This window comes from Taudactylus pleione, unplaced genomic scaffold (genome assembly GCF_031769625.1).
Source record: "Taudactylus pleione unplaced genomic scaffold, aTauple2 ptg000155l, whole genome shotgun sequence".
Lineage (NCBI taxonomy): Eukaryota > Metazoa > Chordata > Amphibia > Anura > Myobatrachidae > Taudactylus > Taudactylus pleione.
Genome location: NW_028284557.1, coordinates 9,331,563 through 9,356,489, shown reverse-complemented (window position 1 = coordinate 9,356,489; position 24,927 = coordinate 9,331,563).

Genomic DNA, 24,927 nt, shown 5'->3' with positions numbered 1-24,927 from the left:
TTCCAAACTTGGACTCAATTCGAGTCGGAACCCCTAAATTCAGGTGAGTTTATATTTCAGGAAAACTGAATCACACATCTCTAGGTTTTAGCTTTCTTCATAGCAAAATACCTCTTCCTACACAAGCTTCTGATGTACAAATTAAGATCAACAAATAACTGGAAAATAATCTGGATCTTGGGTAGGTGAGAACTTTGAACCTTTGTTCAAAAGGCTAATTTTATTTTGGATCAGAAATTGAAGATCTCTCTAGTACTCCCTACATGTCTTCATTTCTTCTTCTTTTGTTGTTTTATAAAAAAAAACTTTAAATCCTCTGTATTTTCTACATTTGAGTCTCTTCCTGTTTTTGGGAACTCACAATGTAGTGGTTCACAATGAATCCTCTGTGTGACAGCATGTTTCCCTCCTCTGATCCTCTTCTTAAAAATGAGGATTTCCAATTTCTGTTGATCACTAAGCAGATATAACTGAAACATGAACTGTATTTTGGCTTTAAATTCACAGAATACATTTGTCCCACTTGGGAACCATGAGGAAACCAAAGTAATATGGATAGTAATGGTGAAGCTTCAGCCATGGTTGGATCTACTCGATTCAGTCCATCCAGTCTTTCTGGAATGACTTGTTAATTCTGCTTGGTTATTTTTGACTGTGCTAGGGAAACAACTTGCTTTGGACTCTGGGCCTGATTTAGCATGGATCGTTATTGCGATCGCAGCAGCGATTATGCACGCAGTCTCACTGTGAAAATATGCTAATGATTGCAATCATAATGCCGTCGCAGCCTAACATAAGGGCGCCCCCTTTACCTTACACACATCCATAAAACTTAGCAAGACTGCAAAACCATTGGTAACATCGAGTACCATCGCTGCCTCACGCACATTTGCACAAAGTCTGACCTTACTCAGGAATTGGTATCACAGTGGCTAATTTATGCATGCCCCTGTAATGGCGTTCAAATGCACTGGCACACCTGCTTTTCGCCGACCACCCCCCTTACCACCAACCCCAAACGGTCACTTCCTTTAATCACTCTACGATGGTCTGCGCAGTCACTGCGATTACAGTACCGATCGCAGTGGGTTCTTCGCGCATTTGCACTGCGATGCATACGTATGCGCAGAACACAACAATTGGCCGATTTCGTGCGTAATTGCAGTTGCGATAATGAATCAGGCCCTATATTGGTATCCTGTTTGTGATACCATTGATGTGGTCTACTCACAGGTCCAGTCTTACTTGATTGTGGTGGGACAAAGGGGGGTGCAATCTCGCTCTGGCTCTCTGTCTTTAGCAGAGATGTTGTTCCCTCCTTATTTCCACTCAGTAGCAAAGAGGTAAGACTTTCCATCCCTCAGACCCAGTAAGTTCACAACAGATAATGCAAAAAGTTACTTTATTTACCTTGACCAGGCAAGGTTATATTTAGTCCAGGTGGATGGATCTATTTAACTGAGGACTCCTTTTATATAGGATCAACTTTGCAGATAGATATTTGGAGTATTTAATATCTTTTCTTATAAATAAGGTAAAATGACAACCAGGTTTGCAAACATAACAAGTTCAACAATGGTGCTCCGTGAAGCTCAAATTAAACAATGTCACATGCACTAAAGTAGATTAGATAATTTTAGTTAATATTATTAATAATTTTAGATCATTAATAATAACTGCTATAACTGTATAAATATCAAAACATAAACAGAACATTCACTAAAGATATTTTTACTGTAATGCCAGATACACACTAGATGATATGTTGTCCGATCCTGCAGATTAGGCCTATATATTGGGCACATTATATAGTGTGTACCCATAATGCGTGCCCCCGCTGCCCAACATTGGGGTCATTCCGTTGTTCGTGCATGCACAGACAACAGAGCGACCCAGCTGCCGACGACGGCAAGTTCAATGGTGCTGGTGAACAACATATCGGGCAGGCGGTTACCGGATCACGCGGTGTGTACCAACCACCCGATATGTCATTCATAAGCACCATCGGGCATTGCAACAGGGGGTCGCTTAGTGTGTACCCACTTCAAATGTATTTCTACCCTCTTATTGCCCTAGGCACCTTTTGTTTAACATAACTTCTATTAAATTACTATTTACATCCCTAAACTGACTAAGGCCCTGATTCAGAGCCGGACGCTCTGACCAGAGCGCTCGATCTGAATCAGGGCCCTCCTCCATTAATATGGAGCGTCCTCCTGGACGCTCGTGTAGCTGTGGGTCACCACCCACAGCATATACGAGCGTGCAAAAAGATGGTCGCGATGGTCTTGACCATCGCGACCATCGGACTTGCGAGGGAAACCCTGCGGTCGGATTTCCCAGCCGCAAGGCCAGGAGTGATTTTGGCTCTATCAGAGCCAAAATCACTCCCACTGATAAGTGATATCAGTGGGGCCGGCTTCAGACGGTAGGCGTTCCCATGGGAACGCCTCCGTCTGGCAGGCACGCCCCCGGCACGCCCACCAAAGGGGGCGTGCTGTCAATCAACATCGACAGCACGCCCCCTTTGGTGCGAGACCCGGAGCGATGGAAAGTCCTTCGCTCGCCAGGTCTCGCGCATGTGCACGACGGAGCTCTCTCCGTCGTGCGCATGCGCAGTGGGGACCATCGACCCACTTGCGAGCGTACTGACGCACGCAAGTGGGTCTGAATGACCCCCTAAATGTCCCAGTCACTAAAGAAAATTCTGGTTCCTAAATACTGTAGGGGGTAAATTTACTAAGATTCGAGTTTGGTCGAGATAACAATCTCGGGTGAGTTTAGGCATGTTTTTCATCTCGCAAATTTACTAAAGACAAACTCGGGTGATTTTGGGAGAGAGTTCTTTTATCTCACTCGTAAAACTCGGGTGAGATCGCAAAATTGAATCTTCTCACCATCAGGCAAACCTGGAAGTACTTTTCATGAAAAATATGCAGCTTGTAAATTTACGAAGATTCGAGATTTCAATCTCGGGTTAGATTAGAGCAAACTCGCAGATAACTTGAAGTTTGAAACGCTCAACCTCCTCAGCTGCAAGTTTGCAAGAAAGATACACAGATCATTGTGATTTGTGTATGTTTCTGCATGTGTAGATGTGTAGTTAATGTATAGTTTTTTTATTTTCAAAAATTACGTAGAGTCCCCCCCCCAAAAAAATAAAGCCATAACCAGCCCCGGACTGGTTAGCCAGTCCTGGTTTCAAAAATTATGGGGTACAAAATGAGTAGGGTTGCCCCGTAATCAAGGAACCAGCACCTGGCTGCAGGGCCAGAGCTGGTTTTAAATATGGGGGAAAAAATTGCGTAAGGGTCCCCCTATATTTAAAACCAGCAACGGACCCAAACCGACCGGTGTGTAATGCCACAGCCAGGAGACCCTATTGCCGGGTATCCATGGCCAAAACATTCGCACCACAAGCTGGTTAGGCCAAGCTGGGGATCTCAGGGGAGGTGGGGACCCCCCTAAAAAAGGGGTTCCCCTTTCCCAAAACCCCAGGCCCTGGGCTGTGGGTACGGGGGTAATAAAGTGTAAAATAATTGAAAACTATTGTATTTTACAATGGAACTACAGGAACCAGCAAGCCTGTCCTTTGACATCTCTGGAACTACAAGTGCCAGCAGGCGGCCAGCACCCGTACCCCCACTGTAAAATAAATAGTTAAAAAACCACAGTACACACACACTATATACAGTAAAACTTTATTACATACACCTAACCCACTCACACATACTTACCTGTGCCAGCTGGTCTGTCCACTTCTCCCATGTAGATTCCACGGGTGTACCTGGAAAAAAGATCCCATACTCACCTCCATCCTGGCATCACTCTCCGTAGCATCCACGTACTTGGCAAAATAAGAAAACAAGTTACGCGAGCCATACGAACAGGTGCAAGTATATGTTGTGACATAATACTTGCACCTCACGAAATGACAGATGACCGTAATCATCTGTTATTTCCCACGGCCGCTAGCCAATCAGCGACCGCTTTACATGTAGCGGCCGCTCATTGGCTGGGACCCATGTGTAATCCAAGAGGTAAAATTGGACATTAAGATATCCCTTTTCTTCTTTCTCTTCACTGGGGTAGGCTCTTATTAGTAAACACCATTTTATTATCAATGACATTCACAATGTTGACACTGACAAAATGTCGACATGTACAAAAAGTGAACATTATGAATGTCGATACTTGAAACTAGGGTTAGAGTTAGACTGCAATTAGGTTTAGACTACAAGTAGGGTTAGGGCTAGGCTGCAATTAGGGTTAGGGCTAGGCTGCAACTAGGTTTTCGAATGTGTGAACAAAAATGCTTATCGTGTAATCCTATTGTCAAAGTTTTCGCATGTGCGAATTCTCCATAGACAAAAAACAGCAAACTGTTTTCATGATCTCAAAGCAGGTTAATAGTTGTGCAAAATCCCTATTTTTGCTTACAGATTTTGGGACTAGACAACCCCGTAATGACAAATTAGTCAAAATGAATTGTTCAATTAGCTTAATTTGGCCAACAATTAAATGTTATTTTCGAAGTGAAACAAGTGTTGGAAAATGGGTTTAAAGTAGTGGGCTTGATATTTTGGGGGACTGCATGGATGGGACATGTGTTTAAACATTGCAGATGGCTGTATCAGGTATATTTTTATCATTGTTTAAAAGTGCACTTTTTGGACTCAAAAATATACTTGCACCCATTTTAACGTACCCCTGATTTAACTGCAGCAATTTTTTTCTCCAAAAAAATAGCTTGTTATCATTTTTCCACACTTATACAAAAATACATATAACAGCCATTTGACACAATTTAAGAACCCCAAATAATTTTATTAGTGCCACTAATACACTTGCAAATTGATTACCTATGGCAGTTACCTATTTTAAGGGGTACAGACAGATATTCCCAAATCCACCTGTACTTTTCGCAGGTTACTCCATGTACAGTTGTCATGCAAATGCATTTTCGTGTCTTTTGTAATTGGATAATGTGAAAAAACGGGAGCACGCATAGACAAAATATCGCACCAAAACACATTTTGTTTTATTGCATCTAATTGAATCCCCCCCTTAGCCTGTTGCCAGGGGCGCCGAGAGGGGGGGAGCGGGTACTGATTACCCAGGCCTCCTAAATGTCTGCAACCCAGCACATGCTGCTATGTGCTTGGCTGCAGTCTCCTTTTCCTGTGGGGGGAACGATCACGCTGATCGCCCCCCCCCCCCCTGGATTTGCACGGGGCTGAGGGGCCCACAGCACCCCCCAGTTCACAGTGCCACCTTGAGGCACTGTAAAAAAAGTTTTTCTCTTTTTCTATTAGACCATGCCCCCATTCCCTGGGCCCGTGCCAGCTCTGCCCAGCCCTTACTGTTGCTCTTCTTATACTTGGATAAGAAGTGGCAGAAGAAGAAGGTAAGTACTGCGGCTGTATTTAGCTTGAATTGTAGAGACAATGCGGGGATGAATGTAGCCAAAGCCAGAGACAGCATTCAACTGCCCCCTCCCTTTAGCACATGCTTTTCTGTGTCTAAACCCCCCTGTCGGAATACAGTTGAGGACTGGGTCCTGGCGTTATAGAAATCTATCTTCTTATATTTGAGGAGTTATTGTGTTGTTGTTATAACTATTTGTATGGTTCTTAAGCTGGGTACACACTGACCCGCCAACATATCTGATGATTGGTAAGTGTCAATCACTGCCGGGTTGCAGCATGTGTACGGGCGATCGGCGGGTCGTCCGTACACACCAGCAGATGACCGATATATCGTTTAGATATATCGTCCATCTGCTGTGCTGCACAGCAGATCGGATATGTCTGTGAACTACGTCATTCACAGACATATCCGCTGTACACACCCGGCGATGCACTATAGATATATTGGGCGATATATTTATTAGTGTGTACCCAGCTTTAAATTCCAAAGATACAGAAAAGTTTAGATTGTTAATCAGTTGGAATAATCTCTGTATCAATATTAGTTATATTTCAGTTTTCTTAGAAAACACTCCAACAGGATTTTGAAACAAGTTGTTCAATATTTAAATGTCTGTCTGATCACACTGCCTGAGATAACTCTACTAAACAACTATTCTAAGCAGAAATATTAGTTAAAGTTACATTGAGACTACATTGCTGGCATCCACTACAGTGAGCAGGCCAGATATTCAGGAACAGGCATAATGCTCCAACTGGCCTAATGACAAATAATGTTCACAGTACAAAAGTAACATTTTTGGGATTTGTTATTTTGTTGGTAACTAATCTGTTGCTTTATATAACTGTATAATTATTATAAGAACTCTATTGCTAGTTGAATGGGAAATTAAATTCTAGAAGTCCTCAATTTTTAAAATATAAAAAGTGAATGCCCTTTCAGTTATTTAGCATAAGACTCATCCAGCAGTACCAACTATACATGTTATTGAATACTATCTAGGTAGTCAGCTGACTTTAACATGGGATTATGACCAGGGCCGGGGCGGGTACTGGGGGCATGGCCAAATCTGAGTAGTGGCCACGCCCTCTCTAAAGATAGCATATATATATATATATATATATATATATATATATATGCTATGCGCAGGTCCACCATCAGGGGGCGACTGCCGGAACTCTAGAACCGGGCCCGGACACAGAGAGAGAAGGGGGGCCCGTTAGTTTCCAATGCCCACCCTCCGTCCCATGCCTACCACCCACTCACCAACAAAGAGTACCACCATCACCGTGCAATTGAAGCGACAGGGGTCCCGCTGCTCTATACTGCCATGGCCACCGCCATGCAATAAATTATTTGTATTTTTTTTTGCAAGCTGGGCAGGCACATGTGTCATGCCGATGAAAGGGAGAGGAGGAGCAATGGCTCGCAGTGTGCCAGGTGCGTCCATTCCAACCTAAAGTGATGGTAAGAGTCATGTCCTGCGGGGACTGGCTGGCAGTGACATAAGGGGGGCTGGCTGGAAAATACATAAGGGGGTGCTGGCTGGCAGAACATAAGGGGGGCTGGCAGAGGCATAAGGGGGGCTGGCTAGCAGAGACATAAGGGGGGGCTGGCTGGCAGAGACATAAGTGGAGGCTGGCTGGCAGATACATAAGGGGGGGCTGGCTGGCAGAGGCATAAGGGGAGTCTGGCAGAGACATTAGGGGGGGCTGGCTGGCAGAGACATAAGCAGGGGCACAGAGATATGGGGGGAGCAGGTACAATTTGCCCGGGCTTCCAGAGAGGCCCGGGTCTGGCGCCGTCCCTTCCTCCCTCCTACGCAGCAGCCGATGCAGTGGGAGATTGCTCGCGGCTGCTAAGCAGCAGCCACAGCAATCTCCTATGCCTGAAGGGGGGAGCAATCACACCAATCGCGACCCCCCCTTACTTTGCGACGAGCTCTTTACCTGGGCCCGGCGGCGCTCTCTACGCCCCTGGACATAAGTGGATGCTGGCTGGCAGATACATAAGGGGAGGCTGGCTGGCAGAGACAGAAGGGGGACTGGCTGATATTGGAGAGACACTGTGGGGCTGGAGTTGCAGAAACATCGGGGGAGGAGGGCCCTGTCTGTTTTGTCAGTCCTGGGCCCCACAATTTCTGATGGCAGCCCTGGCAATGCGCTACGCTGCAAAGGGGGACAATGTCCTCCTCAGCAGCTGACCTGGGCCCCTCCAATAAGCCTGGACAAGAGTAATCAGTACTGCCCCCTCCCTCTTCCCTCTAGGTGCCCCTGATTATGACCCCACATACAGTATATTCTGGAATATGTGTGTATCTATATTACTACTTATAATGACAATGGGCCTGATTCAGACCCACTCGCGAGCGGCTGTCCGCTCGCAAGTGGGTCGATGTTATGCACTGAGCAGGCGCACGACGGAGGGAGCTCCGTCGTGCGCATGCGCCAGACGCGACGAGCGAAGGAAAGTCCTTCGCTCGTTGTGTCCGATCAAAGGGGGCGTGCTGTCAATGTTGATTGACAGCACGCCCCCTTTGGTGGGCGTGCCGGGGGCGTGCCTCCCTGACGGGGGCGTTCCCACGGGAACGCCTCCCGTCAGAAGCCGGCCCACTGACATCACTAGTGATGTCAGTGGGAGTGATTTTGGCTCTGATAGAGCCAAAATCACTCCAGAGCTTGCGGTTGAAAACCTCAACCGCAGGCTCCGGCTCGCAATTTCGATGGTTGCGATGGTCTCGACCATCGCGGCCATCACAAAGCACGCTCGTATAGCCTGTGGGTGGTGACCCACAGCTATACGAGCGTCCAGGAGGACGCTCCATGAAAATGGAGCCCGGCCCTCATTCAGAGCGTGCGCTCTGCTCAGAGCGTACGGCTCTGAATGAGGGCCAATGTTCCATTTCAATCCTGTATTTTTTAGCTGTGTGTTGAAAATGCTGGCTACAAATATAGTATATACAATCCTAAACAACTCTTCTTAATGTATACTCATTTTCTGCTATATATTGTTTAGGAAAAACATTTCCTCTGGGTTTGTCTGCTAGGAATTGTTTATGTTCTCAATACTCAGCTGCCTCATGTACTGGTTGATGTATATGTTACATCCAGATCCGCAGCTGATTCCAATTCAGTCCCTTGCTTTCCTATCCTGCTGTTTTACATGGCTGATGCGAGATGTGGTCATCCACTCAGAAAAGCTTTAAAAGCGCCACACACTCCATTAACAGTTCAAGAATATGCACTTTTCTGCTGGGTATAAGGTCTTACAAATAAAAGTAATGTTTATTTTTAGATTAGTAACAGAATGTTGTTACCTTTTGACCTTAGAGTTCCTCAATCCAGAGACATCAGCCTGATCCATGTAATCTGGGAGATATTAGTCTGCATAGAAACCTAAGGTTAAAGTCAAATGGGAGTTTTTGGAATTCTGTTACTCTCTGATTTCTAAAGAGATTGTTCTAGAGATGATCAGCAAACCTGAATGGGGAGCAATTCTTTTGTCACATCATAGCGATCAATTAGTGAAAATGCTGTTTGCAGCATTTCACAACAGAATCACGAGAGCAGGGCCTGTGCTTGGGTGTTTGGCGCCCACCTGCAAACTTTACATTTGCATCTATAAATAGACAATGTACGCCTTTGCCATAAAAAGGGGTGTGGTCTCACAAGGAAGAGGAGTGGCCACATAATAGTACCCCCAATTCAAATTACGCCACACAGTAGCGCAATCTTATTCACATTAGACCTCATGTAGTGCCCCTGATTAACATTATACCGCATAGTAGTGTCATTTATTCATGTTATGACACACAGTAGTGCCCCTGATACACAATGTCTACAGTAGTAGTGCCCCTTCCTTATACATAATGCCCACAGCATTACTACCCCTACACATAATGACCACAGTAATAGTGCCTTTTACACATAATGCCCACAGGAATAGTGCCCCTTATACACATGCCCACAGTAATAATGCCCCTTACACATACTGCCCCTTACACATACTGCCCACTGTAATAGTGCCCCTTATACACATAAATACCACAGTAATAGTGCCCCTTATACACACAATGCCCACAGTAATAGTGGCCCTTACCCAATATGCTCACAGTAATAATGTCCCTTACACATAATGCTCACAGTAATAATACACCTTACACATAGTGTCTACAGTAATAGTTCACCTATACACATAATGACCACAGTAATAGTGTCCCTATACAAATAATGCCCACAGTGTCCCTTACACATAGTGCCCACAGTAATAGTACCCCTTACACATAATGCCCACAGTAATAGTGTCCCTTATACACATAATGCCCACAGTAATAGTGCCCCTTACACATAATGCCCACAGTAATAGTGCCCATTATACATAATGCCCACAGTAATGGTGCCCCTTACACATAATGCCCACAGTAATAGAGCCCATTATACACATAATGTCCATAGTAATAGTGCCCCTATACACACAAAGCTCATAGTAGTAGTGCCCCTTACACATAATTACCACAGTAATAGTGCCCCTTACACATAATGCCCACAATAATAGTGGTCCTTACCCAAAAGGCCCACAGTAATAATTTCCATTACACATAGTGCCCACAATAATATTACCCCTTACACATAGTGCCCACAGTAATAATGGCTCTTAAACATAATGACTCATAGCACAGTACTTACCTGAAGCCCCACTCCTGCGATCCCCCACCATCTGACAGCTCCTCACGCTAGGCACTATGGAAGAAATGTTGTGACGTCTCTCCCTACACACACTGCGGGAGCTGGAAGTCGGAGCTCAGGAGTGAGCTCCAGCCTCCAGCTGCCACTGCAGGGAAGGAACAGCCGGGTGCCTGCTGGTAACAAAATCTCAGCAGGTGCCCGGCAAATGGAGAAGGCGGTGGTGGCAGCAGCTCTCCATCCGGGTGCCTGCCTGCTGCGCAGGGCCGGCTGACCGCATTGTGCCAGCCCTGCATGAGGGTGTGACAGAGAAATAGCCTTTTCTGTGAGCTTCAGTTCTGCGACTTAAGAAAGCCTGTTTTTGCATATTTTTGCTTTAGTAAAATGCCTCATCCATCCATCCACCGTGCCATCCAAGATGAATTATAATTGGAAGGTGACTGCACAGGCCAATAGCTTCCTATTGGTCTGTGCTATCATAATCTCCTAAGTAGGAACATTGACAGTGGGAATATTGGCAGATCCTGTAGGTGTTGATATAGTGCCAGTGGTGTGTTATGGAGATCAGTCCACACGATAGATAATTAAACCAGGTATTTTGTTTATTTACCAGGCAGAACAGGTCTGCAGGATGACACCGGATTATTGCAGCAGGTATGTACAGTGTGTACACAATGCACATATACATGTACTAGATCCAGCCAGAAGCATATGGAGAAGTACAGGTGGGGTGCAAGCAAACTGGAGCATATAACTGTGTGTATACATACAGTGGTGGCAGTGGAGCATGCACACACTTGCATATATCTGTAGTGGTATAGCAGCAGGGGTTAAAGTGGGCCGGAACTGGACGGAATTTGGTGGCTCCTGTGAGCTGTGGCGTATGTGACATCATGCCATCTCCGCCACTGCATAGTGCACTGAGGAGCCACAAAGAGCAGCAGGGGCTAGGGCGGCAGAAACTAAGATGCAGGCACAAAGGTTAGCTGCTGCTAGAGAGACACAGGGGGGATAAGCTGCTGGTGGAAGAAGAGACACTGGGGCAGGGAGCTGCTGCTAGAGGGACACGTGGGGGATAAGTTGCTGGTGCTAGAGGAGACACATGGGCAGCAAACTGCTGCTAGAGGGATATGGGAGGGAATAAGATGCTGGTGGGAGAGGAGACACAGGGGCAGGGAGCTGCTGCTCGAGGGACTGGAGGGTATAAGCTGCTGGTGGGAGAGGAGACAGGGGCAGGGAGCTGATGGTGGGAGATGCAGGGTCAGGGAACTGCTGGAAGGACACAAGGAAATAAGCTGGATAGACACAGGGGGATGGTATTGGAGTGAAGACACAGTGATGGTGCTGGCGAGATGCACGGAGGGCTGATGCTTGTGAAACACAGGAAGATGGTGGGGGGATGGCGTTGGATAGACGCAGAGTGGATGAAGCTGGTGAGACGCAGGGGAAATGAAGCGGCTTAAGACACTGCCTGCCTGGGGAGGCTCAATTTCTTCAGAGGTCCCTCATTGCAGAGAAACCAACATATAGGTAAGAAAAGACTCAAGCAAAGGTGATACATAGGGGTTGCAAAAAACATGGGGCACTCAAGTGACATAGTGTAAACTTGTATCTGGGAAATCCAAAACTCAGAGGCATGGTAAAAAGTTATTAAGAGTTACACTGATGACATAGAACATTTTTTTTTCCTTTTAAGTAACCTAACATTGTAGTCTCAGCTGATGCCAAGAGTGCTAAATAAATTATTTCACACTGTCATAGCCACCAAAGCTTCTGGGGGCCCCTGGCCATTCACTTTAAAGTTTCCTATACACAAGTGTGTGTATGTGTATGTGTGTGTGTGAAGAAGAGTTTTCACAGTTGTTCTGGCCTCTCAGAGTAGCGACAGAGGAGATGAGTTTCACCTCCTCTCCAGGACCACTTTAAGCCCTGTATAGCAGTGATGATATAATGGAACACACAGGGTCACTGACCTAAGTAACACTAACTCTCCATTTTGGAGACTCTCAGGGGCATGTCTTTCCTCTATGGAATATGGAGCTGAAAATGTGCAGTGTGCAGTAACTGACAAGGGTTGGAGGTCGCACCACCGTTAGTCTGGGGTCCTAGTGCAACCAGGTAGGGAGACAGCGCAGGGATACCATCAATGTACATCCCTGCTGTGGGGAAGGGCAGGTGGTAGACCAATTAGGGAAGGAGGCAAGGCTTAGCAGTGAATCAGGGGTGGGGCTATGCTTCATGCTACCTGTGCCAAGGGGGCAGGGGGAAGCATTGCTGCCTCTCAGCCATTAATGGGACTATTTGATCTCTGCAATTGATGGCAAAACCATTGACCATTTGTGGCAAACCATCCATGGTTGTTAACCACTGTCGGCCATCCTACACCTAGAGATTTCTCATGACAGCCCTGATTAGACCTTCCTATAACCCTCCTCCAAAAACCCTTCCAAAATGCTCTGCTCATGAATAGTATTGCAATTACATGAATTAAACTATTTAATTTGTGTTTAAAATTGTAATTTAAACTTGTTAATTGAACTCTCTAACTGCAATTGTAAATTAATTAAGAAATTGGGTAGCAAAGCATTTTGTACCATGCAGAAGGGGTCATGTTGAAGGAGGAGAATAAATAAGGGTTCCATTTAAAACAGGAAATAAATTAAGCATATTGTCTGTTTCACCAGGTACACATATAGGGCCTGATTCAGTATGGATCGCAACTGCGTTTGCAATAGCGATTACGCACGCAGTCTCACTGCGAATATATGCTAATCCTCTGCGATCACTATGCTATGCCGTCACAGCACTACATAAGGATGCCCACCTTACCTTACACACATCCGTAATACTTAGCAAGACTGCGAAACCATCTGTAACATTGAGTACAATCGCAGCCTCACGCACAGTTGCACAAGCTCTGGCCCTGATTCAGAGCCGGACACTCTGAAAGAGCGCTCGCTCTGAATCAGGGCATTTTTTTTTCTGTGCGGCCTCCTGGCCACTCACATAGCTGTGGGTGACCACCCACAGCTATAGCGAGTGGCCAGGTTGATGGTTGTGATGGTCAAGCCCATCGCGACCATCGGGCTTGCAACGAGACCCTTGTGGTAGGGTCTCGTGACCGCAAGCCCCAGAGAGATTTCGGCTCTAACAGAGCCGGAATCTCTCCACTGACATCACTTGTGATGTCAGTGGGGCCGCCCCCAAATGGCAGGCGTTCACATGGGAACGCTTCCGTTTGGGCAGCCACCCCCCGGCCCCACCCACCAAAGGGGATGAGCTGTCACTCAACATCGACAGCTTGCCCCCTTTGGTGCGAGACCCGGAGCGACGGATTGCCCGTTGCTAGCCGGGTCTCGCGCATGCGCACAATGGAGCCGGCTCCGTCGTGCGCATGCACTGTGGGCCACCATCGACCCGGTTGCGAGCGCTCAGCGCTTGCGACTGGGTCTGAATCAGGCCCTCTGACCTTACTCAGGAATTGCTAACCTCGTCGCATGCAGTGAATACACAAGCTGTGAAGGGCATCACAGTGGCTAATTTATGCACGCCCCTGCAATGACGTTCAAACGCACTGGCACGCCTGCGTTTCACCAACCCCAAACTGTACTTCCTGTCAATCACTCTATGATGGGTCTGCATAGCCACTGTGATTGCAGTCCGGATTGCAGTGGAGTGTTCACGTACGCGCACTGCGATGCATACGCATGGGCAGAGCGCAACAGTCAGCCAATTGTGTGCGTAATCGCAGTTGCAATCCTTGCTGAATCAGGCCCATATGGGCATCTTTTGAAATTCTTACAGTAACCCATACCAACCAATGAGACCTTTGACTGCATTTTGTAAATTCTATTCAAGATTCTGATTGGTTGTAGTGAATATTTCCTATGGATTACAGCAAACCCTGTGTGCAGTTTGTCATCCGTCCACTCTCATTTTACATAATTACTTTCTAAGAGGCCTATTTATTAAATATTATTTGCAGGATATTCCCTGAAATACACAGATTTTGGGGGGACACCCTCAAATATTAAGGATCCCCCAAATTTATGAAGGAAGGACCGCAACAGATATCTCCATATCTCCAATATCTGCTTCGGTCCCTCCTTTTCTGACAGCAGCCAAAGCCCAAATAGGTTTCTATGGGGGCTTCGAAGCTATTAGATGGCATTATTCTATAGTAGCCTATGGGCTACTACTTCGCAAAATTATTAGGAGGCGAAGAGCTTCCTAATAATTTTGTGAATTAAACTAAATTTGGATTAAGAAATTAATTTTTACTTGAGAATTTACGAGAAAAATATTGATCACGTCTACATTAAAAATGTGATTGTGATAAATATACCCCGAAATAATGTAGTTATGGAGAGTTTATATATTTTTTACCACAACAAGTAATTAATTTATTTAGTTCAATCTGGGTTCTTATACACAGGCAATAAAGAGAGACAGGCATTGCAATTAAATACTGTAATTAGCGCAATAAAGCTTCCCATCCACTACAAGATGTGGGGACGACGGCACAATTACGGCATCATAATCGCGCCGTCGTCCCCCTATGGGTGACGTTCAGATGTTCAGTGTATGCAGATCAATCATCCCCAAACATGGCAACCTGACGGCGGTCGTCTGGTTGACCATCATGTTCGGGCGATGATGGATGTTAAAAACGACCAGCGGGCACGTGCATCACTAGTCGTTTTTCACATTTTACTGCCCAATTTGCGGACGATTTGCAAACGATTGCACGATAACGATGTCGTTATAATGCAATCGCCTGGCAAAATCACCCAGTGGATGGGCAGCATAACAGGGCTAAATAGCGCCCTGTGCCGTCCCCTTAATGCCTGACGTTATGACGTCAGCTTCATGATGACATTATGTTAAATGGGGGGCGGGGCTGGCACCATTATTAACTACAGCACTGATTGAAGCAACCTGACGACACTCTAATCAGTGACACAGACTGTAAGGTGCCTGCCTGGAGAGTCTAAAAAATGTTCTGGTGGCACAGAAGCAATGATCCTGGCTTGCAAGCCAGAAGCTAGGGCCATGGGATGGTGATTGTTCCGCCCACATAGCCTTGCGCTCTGTGTGGCGGCACTGTTCGCACACCCCTAGTTATGGCTCTGCCTGTAATATTTATGTAGAATGCCTGTACAGTTAAAAAGCTGGGGTTACACTGTAATTCATCCCATGAAACCTTAGGGAACTATTGCATGTATCCAAGAGCAAAAGGACTATCATTCTTAAGTTGCTGGGCCACTCCTCAATAATACTGAATACTCCTGCAGTTGATAGCTGCCCTTTATCCCAAAAGTCAAATAGAGACACAATGAGAGTTGAACGACTGTACGATTACAACATTGTAATCGTGCAATCGTTCTGCATCCTGTGCAGTGGATAATGTGCCCACACTGAACAATATGTCATTCAGTGCATGCACCCTCCCTCATCCCCGAGCATGCACAACCTGATGTTATCAGCAGGTTGGCCTGCATGTTCAGCGATGATTGATGTAGATAACAACCAGCGAGAGCACACATTGCTGATCGTCTTTGACATTTTCATGCATGATTTATGAACAATTAATGAGCGATTGAACGATAACGATGTCGTAATCATTTAATCTCTCAATTTAATCATCTAGTGGATACGCACCTTAAAAGGTGCACAGGATGAAGAACGATTGCATGATTACAATGTTGTAATCGTACAGTTGTTCCACTCTTGTGTAGTGGTTAAGGCAATTTAAATGAGCACTAAAATGTTGGAAACGACCAGCGATGCGCGCTAACGACAGATTGGGCATGTTCGGGGATGAGGGACGGTGCCTGCTCTGAATGACATATCATTCAGTGTAAGCAGTGCACAGAATGAGGAACGACTGTACGATTACATTGTTGTAATCGTACTGTCGTTCCTCTATCTGCTAGTAGATACGCACCTTAACAATACTGCAGGTAACAACCTGTGCAGGCACTAGGCGCATCTCTCATGGTCACCATAACATATTTTGAGGAGGACCCGACCATGCTGGTCTATTGTCCCAATAACCTTGCTATGCTCTTCTGAATATAACTATATACCATAGTTGGCTCCAATCTGTTTACTAAATTCCCCGCTTTCCAAAAAATAATACTTACCTGGAACTCCCATCATTTACTCTAGTTAGTGGTGTTCCATCATTCACTTGTAACCGGGACATCTTACAATGACTTAAGTACTGCTAGTTCTGACTGCTGTTGTGCCAGTTTTCTTCTGCTATTAGACCCTAGGCTATAATTAAACAGAGTGAATGGTAGAACCCCACCATATACTGCTATTGAGTAGAGTTAGGTTTAGTAAAGTTCTTAAATAAAGTGCAGTAGCCCAAGGATCTAAGAGAAACTTCCTCCAATTGCTGGAGAATAAATTGTATCTACTTTGCAGTGAAGCCAAAAGCTCCAGATAAAGGAAACAAATATGTCAATGTTTATTTTTTAAAATGTTTTAAATGCCAGCAGGCTCAGCTTGCAGCTCCATTAGCATGTGAGACATCACATGGCAGGGGAGTGAAGAGAAACACATTCTAACTGGATTCAAGCCTTTTTCCTTAGAGGCTCCACATGCAGTTACAGACTCACAAGGGAAGAATATTATCTATTCTAGACTGTACATATGGCAATGCCCACAACTTGAGCATGTATTTTATCATTATGAAAAGAAATTAATGTATGTGCAAGACTAAATGCTTATCAACAATCAATAACTCAATCATCTTTCATTCACCATTAAATTGAAGTTAACTGAAATGGGTGACCAGCACAGAGTAGCACCCATTTCTTCATGCTCAACACAAACAACATCCTGAATTGGGGACAAATTTAATCCACATACTTTTATACAGGGTGTGTTGGCGAGGTGAGTGATTTCCCTGCAATGCACTGTACTGCTGATAATGACGGCCTAAATTACAGCCAACGCTAGCATGGGAGCTGAGAGGCTGCAAGCTGTGGTCCTGAGCCTGCCAGAAGCTCGGGAAAGTGGTCAGATGATTGCTGAACCAAGCACAGTCAAATCAAAAATTATACTTATAAAGAAAGGGATGTGAACCTCAGATTGGGTTGGGTATGGGATCCCGGGGGTCGGGATGCCGGGCAGTCAGAATACAGACAACGGCATCCCGACGGTCAGAATCCCGACACTTGAAGGTAAGTAACTTAATCCTAACCCTTAACCTTCCCCCTATCCCTAACCCACCTTTCCCACAGCATAACCCAAACCCTGATTGTGAAATACTCTTCTCATCCAGATTGCGGGTAGTTGCTGAGGGGATGTCATTTTATTTATTACACCTGTTGAAGTTACAGTATGAACCGGTTCAACAGCAGGTTTGCACTCCAGCAGTACAAGTCAAGGTGTTTGGAGTCAGGCTACTCAAAGGGGGTATCTTCTATTATGGTGGATGGGTGGTTATAGGTTGTAGAAATTGACACTTGCTTGGGATGAAAGTATGGATTAGTTGGGATGGAGTATACAGTGTGGGGATTGGAGAGAAGGTAATGATTGGTTGGAGTAGAATTTATGTTCATTTGTTGCATTATACTAAATTTAGCACAGAGGTCTCATATATGATATTTGGTATAACAATGGTATTTCATGGTATTTCATTGTTTATAGAGGAATGGTGGCGGTCAGAACTGGGTAATCATGAGGACAACTGGTGGATGGCATTAAAGGTGGGAGATTTTTGTATGCTAAATGATGGTGGGGGAAAAAATCGATGATGTGGGCACTCATTCTGCTCACTTGGATTATTAGAGGGTTTGATGAAAAGTTTAAGACATTTGTATGGTTGTCTTACATCGCTGTCAGTTTGTCGTGTTCCAGAGAATTATCAATTCTTATATAGAGACAATTGTGTTTTATGCTAAGAAAGTTGCAAACGCATGTATGGGGCCTTCACATATTTATCAGGACCGCTGGGAATTCATAAACACATACCATCTCCATATAATCATGAAAAAGTTTTTTTTTAAATGCAGTGAGTTAATAGCATTTTCACTTGACATGAGGGGATGTAGTCTGGAACCCGATAGTCTAAATGCCGACCGCCGGCTTCCAGACTGCTTTATCCCGACTAGGGACGAATGACAGGTGTCTAAATCTAGACGCCTGTCATTTCCACGATGTCTGGAGACCAGCGAGCGGATACCGGGCGCCGCAGCAGACAGCCTCAGGGGGGGAGGGTTAGGTTTAGGGCTCCCAGGGGGGACTTAGGGTTAGGCACCCCCCCGGGAGGTTAGGGTTAGGCTAGGGGGAGGGAGGGTTAGGGTTAGGCACCCCTCGGGGGGACTTAGGTTTAGGCAGCAGGGAAGGGGGGGTTAGGTTTAGGCACAGAGGGGGGGTTAGGGTTAGGCACAGGGGGGGAGGTTAGGGTTAGGCACCCCTAAGGGAGGGTTAGGGTTAAGGGGGTTAGGTTAGGTCAGACAATACTTACCTTTAGGACCATCGGCATTTCCTCCTTGTCGGGCAGCCGCTGTCGGGAATTGAACATTGATACATATCACACCCGACAGGAGAGTAATATGAGATTTCACTCAGTGGGATGGATCCATTTATGCTAGGCAATGCAAAGATGCTGTAGGGTTCCTGCACTCATAGGATGGTTTAGGTTGCTGTACTCTCCAGCTCTCCTATGACCGAGTTGGGGTAAGGTGTCAAGATGGCACCCTATTCCCTACATTGCTTGCCTTGGCCATCCAACCACTGGCAATGCCAATTAAAGGTAATGTAAGTATTCCTAAGTATATATGGACTCATAATGAGAAAATGTGTTGATACTTTAGACTGTAATCTCTCAAGCACAGAGCCCTCTAAACCATTTGTCAATTGCGTATGACCAAGGCATCTGAAGCAGAGGCCCAGGGGTGGACTTTGGAATCGAGCCCCTAAAGTACTGTCACAGTCTGATAGGGGTATTCAATATGGAGTGAAAACTCCATTTCTGCAATGTTTTCGTTCAGATTATGTCATTTTCGCCAGTTTTACTTTTACACCGTATTCATTTTGAAAACTTTTCGCCGGTGCGATAAGTATATTGCATTCGACCCTGCGAAAAAGTATCACCAAGGAATGGGTGGCGAAAAAAACGTGCAGAATTGGGGTTTTGGGGTGCAAAATTTCGTAAACCACCCTGCAACCTTCAGACAGTGCCCCAAAGGTAAACTGTGTCAAAAAATTACAAAAAAATACCTCAGAAGACCCGAATAAAATGACTTTAATTTTTGGGGTGAAAAAAAAAAATGGGGGGTACAAAGTTAAAAACTAGCGAAATACAATCTAGGGGGGTCCCCAAGTATGCCCCAGGTGTTTTTTTCATTGCAGGTGTTTGCGGCAGGTGGATTTTTCAAGTACCCAAAATTTGCTGGGACTACTTATTTTCTGCAAAAAAAACTTCTAAATACTATTCTTCACCACCTTCCCAAATCCCCAAAATAGCAGCTATCGAGCCCGTTTAAAGACCCCAAAAACCTTCAGCAGGGCTAATCGGGGGTATCCAGAGTGAGCCCCCATGTCAGAGCATCTTTTTGGGGGTGTTAGGGTGATTTCCCCAAAAATCTGCGAAGTTTTCGCTGATCTCACTTTTGCCGGGTGCCGTTTTCGACGATTTCATATTGAATATGGGTATAAGCGGGGGCGCGTGCGATACTTTTTCGCCGGCAAAAGCTCCGCACACATAGACGGCGAAGTTTACATTTCATATTGAAAACCCATCTGAGTCTCAGGCAGTGCTGATCTCCAAGACAAAAAATCAAAGCTGAGTCCCTCAAGAACCAGTCCCAACAGGTGGAGATCCAAGCTGCATCTACATTGCTGGGGATCTGCAGGAGCCTCCACTCACTGATGCAGTAATAAAGAAAATGCCTAGATGGTGTACACCAACAGCAGAGTAGTGCCAGGGACCTATGGTCAGTGTCGGGCTGGGACATGAAAGGCCCACCAGGGAATGCAGTGGTAGGGGCCCAAGCTTTAGGGGTGTGGCCAGTCACTAGAGGGGGTGTGGCCAGCCACCACAGAGGGACTTGGCCAACCATTAGAGAATACATGCAAAGAGCAGGGGCCCTTTATAAAGATGGGGCAGGGTGTGCTAGGACCACACACTTTGATTGGCAGGACGGTTAATCTTGGTGTACTTTCCATAGAAACAAACCAAGCATCCAAGTTCATCCATGATCCTGCTCCACCAAATTACTGACCCTTAGAAGAGAGGGGGGGCCTTCAGGAAGTGGGGCCAACCGGGGTTTTCCCCTGTACACCTGTGGGCCAGTCCTACCCTGCCTATGGTGCTGGAAAAACACTGGGGTGCTGCTCTCATGAAATAGACAGTTGATCATTTATATTAGTGCTCGGTATTCTGCCTAATATACATTTATTCTATTACTTACTAGAAGCAATTCTCTGCTCTAAGTCTCTGAACAGCTTCAGAGGCCCATTTATTAATGATCATATTTGCAATGCGATCTGGGCGGAATATTAATGCCCATGATCACATTGCAGGGTGCGATCATACCGCCCGGATGTATGAAAAAGCACATGCGGGGACAGGGGCTCAGAAAGACCCCATCCATGTTATGTGCAGGGAGTGAAGTAACCGTGTAACAAACCAGCTACTTTTGGCCATGCTATCAGAACTGGATAGGTGAGTAGTCTATTCAGTCTTTTATTTCATATTCTTCAAATCCATACTCACTTCAGAGAGGCAAGTGTCCCCCTCTTACTTATCCCTTTTGATTGCAGAACAGGCCCCTGTAACTTTTAATGTGCATGTAACCTTTCTAAGAAGAACTCTATTGTTCTTGTTGGCATATATTAAACTTAGGGACTAATTCAGCACTACACTGATTTTGACGGCCATGTTCGGCCAGAGATTCTGCGCCTCTGTAGGGATGGTGCATTGTTCGATGGTGTGAATGGTATGCGACTGATCTCTGTATGAATTCCATTGGCTACAGCATTAGCATAAAAATGAAGTTGAGGTGCAGCAAAAACATAGTCACAGCTGTAATAAGTCCGCTGTGTCATACAATAACTTCTCTCTTACAGATGATGCTTTGGAGTGGAGACCATTGTTATGTGCAATGCTTTGTTCACCTTTTTTGAACGCATGAGCAAAGCATTGATGAATATATAATTTATACAGTATGTATTTTATTTATGTATTTTTTAAACTTGGTATGCAGCTAGTCAACATGTTATATGTATGAACGTACAAAGGTTGTATTAGGAATGAATGTCCCAGTGCAAATCTCTAAATTGAGATGTTAAGATTTATATTTACTTTTGTTTAGCAAATTAATCTTCAATATTTTTTTTGTATTACCTAAGTGTTATGTTCTGTTTTAGTATGTTTTTGTAAGACAGCCTTGTATAAAAATTTCAATAAGTCCAAGATCATAGACCTGTCCTACTTTTACTATTTTGATAAGTTTCTGTGCATGTGCCCTATTGTAAGATGATTACACTATGACATGTAGACTAATACAACATCACTGATTGAAACTTAATGATATTTTATGTCTTATAATAATAATTTAGCTATGGTCACCTCCTATGTATACTCAAATGGGGTCTGTTGGGTTTATGCTGCACAGTGATGTTGGCTTGTAGCAGAGAGAGGAGTCTCATCGCTTCACCAGCCAGTGTTGGTGGTTTTGCCCATCGCATGTGTGACCTGGCTTTGACTTTAAATAAAATTTTTTTATTTAATATATAATTTACATAGAGCTCTTAGTACTTATTTCTACAATAAATTGCAGTCAAACGTCTCCCATTTGTCCTGGTTTAATATGAGAGTGCCAATTGTTCCCTCTGCCAACCTTTAACTTTCAATGTTTATTTTTCCTGGAATTCGAACTTCTGATAAATTTTGATTAAAAGAATGAGTGGAAATAGGTTTCTAAAACTGTAAGCCTGCATTGGCACAAAAGGAAATTGACGTGTGGCTTATACACACTGACAATTTACAGGTACAAAAAGAATGCAAGCCCCAACTTCAAGTCACCCATGCCTAGTCACTTTCTAATTATATAATGAGTCAGGAGAGAAACAGATCCCCACTTAGAACACTGCACTGCTAAGATTTAAAACAGAGTCTGCAACTATAAACAGATATATATTTTTTCAAGACTGCTAAAAAGAGAACTTCAATGTACATTTGCACTAAACCCCCAACCAACTGATATCACCATTCTAGGTGACCACTGATTGGCTGTGACCCACGTGCTGTAGAGTGACAGGCATGTGGGTCACAGCCAATTAGCGGCCGATACTGTACGTGTAGAGTGGCCTCTGATTGGCTGGTGGGCCGTGAGAATTTCAAAAAAGTAGCGTCTTCTGTCATTCTGTGTAGTATAGGTATATGTGATAACACATATACCTATACTTGTCCGAGCTGGAACTTGACACTCGTTTTAATGTTTTGCCAAAACGCATTGGATGATACTGGAAAAAAGGACACAATCTACACCAGGAGGTAAGAGATTATTGGCTTTTTTTTTACAGGTAATCCGTTGGATTTGTAAATGGAAAAGGGGACCGAACATTTGGTAGTAGGTAAGTATGTGTGAGTGTGGTAGGTGTGTAACAAAATTGTACAATCTACGGTATGTGTGTGTTACAAGTCGCGGTCACGACTTGACCCTTTCTGACAGCTTTCCCAGGCAGGACGTGGTTACGTGTTGCTAGGCGATCGGCATGCCTCAGGAAGTGATGTCTCATCCACAGGTGCAGCTTGATTAAGTGCTGCAGCCTATTTATACTCACTGAACTTTTGCACCTGTGCCGACTATAGCGTGTCAGCTTAGCTGCATGGACAGCTTTTGTTCTCTCCATGATATTGCTTCCATTCGGCTTCCCAGCCGACACCAAGCAGCTACCGTACTGCCATCGTCCTCCAAACAGCTTCCTAGCCGCATCTAGCAGCTCCTGTGCTGTCAATGTTCACCATACGGCTTCCTAGCCGCACCAAGTAGCTCCCGTGCTCCCACCATTCTTCATTGGGCTTCTTAGACGCTCCAAGTAGCTCCCGTGCCGCAACATCGGCACCATCACCACAACATCAGCACACTTGCCGCACCATCGGCTCTCAAAGCCATTATCATACCCTAGGCTGTTTATCCATGGCAATTGCCGCAACATCGGCACCATCGCCGCAACATCGGCACACTTGCCGCACAGTCGGCTCTCAAAGCCATTTTCATACCCTAGGCTGTTTATTTACGGCTATTGCCGCAACATCGGCACCATCCCTGCAACATCGGCACTATTACAGCACCTTCGGCACACTTTTCACACCATCGGTATCATTGCCATATCATCGATACAATTGCCAACTCATCAGAACCATTACCTGTATCAGCTCTAACTGTACATTCATCTCTTGAATACCCTTGTACCTCCGTGGGAGCCTCTACTACCCTGAGCGTAAGTCCAGGCAGCCACCTAAGTACCGGTGAATGTATCATAGTTCTAAGGGAACAACGGGCGGTTGTTATTGGTGAAGATCTCGCTAGCCGGGTTCTAGGGGTCTCACATGGAGCAGGCAGTGGGATTCATAACATTGTGTCTTGTGGTTTTTAACTTTTTTTTTTACTGTGGGAGTATGGGTGCCGGCCGCCTGCTGGCACTTGTAGTTCCACAAGTGCCAAAGGGCAGACACGCTGGCACCTGTAGTTCCACTGTAAAAACAATAGTTTAATTCTATTTTTAGCACTATTACCCCTGCACCCACTGCCCAGGGGTGCGGGGAAGAGACCCAGGCTTCATCTTAAGTCTGTGGCGCTCAGGAGAGGGGTGACCCCTTTATTTGGGGGTCCTCATCTTCCCTGAGATCCCCGGCTTGGGCTGACTGGCTTGGAATGATAATGCTTTGGCTGGGTGACCCGGCAAAAGGGTACCCTGGCTGTGGCATTACACCCAGTACAGATATAAGCCCGGTGCTGGTTTAAAAAATAGGAGGAACCCTATGCAATTTTTTACCCCTATTATTAAAACCAGTACTGGTACAGCAGCCCAATGCTGATTCCTAAAATACGGGGGAACCCTACACGTTTTTGTCCTCCATATTTTTAGAACCTGTTAGGGCACGTGCATGACTCTTTTGAGTATAGTCCAGCTTCAGCCTTGAGGGCTGGAATTCTTGGCTAGATGCGGCCGTACAACAGCTTTGAGAGCTGGAGCAAAACTTGGTTTGTTGGGCCTGAAGGTTGTAGACGATGAAGCAGCCTTTGGGCCGTGCCGCAGCCTTGAGGGCTGGTTTAACTTGGCTGGATGCAGCCCGTGGGCTGGAGAATATGAAGCAGCCTCTGCGCCTTGCAGCAGCCTTGAGGGCTGGGATAACTTGGCTAAATGCAGCCAGTGGGCTACAGAATATGAAGTGGCCTCTCGGCCGTGCGGCAGCCTTGAGGGCTGGTATAACTTCACTGGATGCAGCCCGTGGGCTGGAGAATATGAAGCAGCCTCTGGGCCATGCAGCAGCCTTGGGGGCTGGTATAACTTGGCCAGATGCAGCCAGTTGGCTGTAGAATATGAAGCAACCACTGGGCTGTGTAGCGGCCTTGAGGGCCAGAGCAACTTGCTAGATGCGGCTGAAGCTGGGAATAACAGAAGCAAAGTCACTGGTGTAGAAGCACAGGACTGCGCACTGATGTTACTGGAGTGCGGCCTGTGCCGCTGGGTTGACACAAGCAGCTGACGCTGAAGTGCGGCCTGTGCCGCAGGGTTGACACAAGCAGCTGTCACTGTAGTGCGGGCTGTGCCGCCTGGATGACAC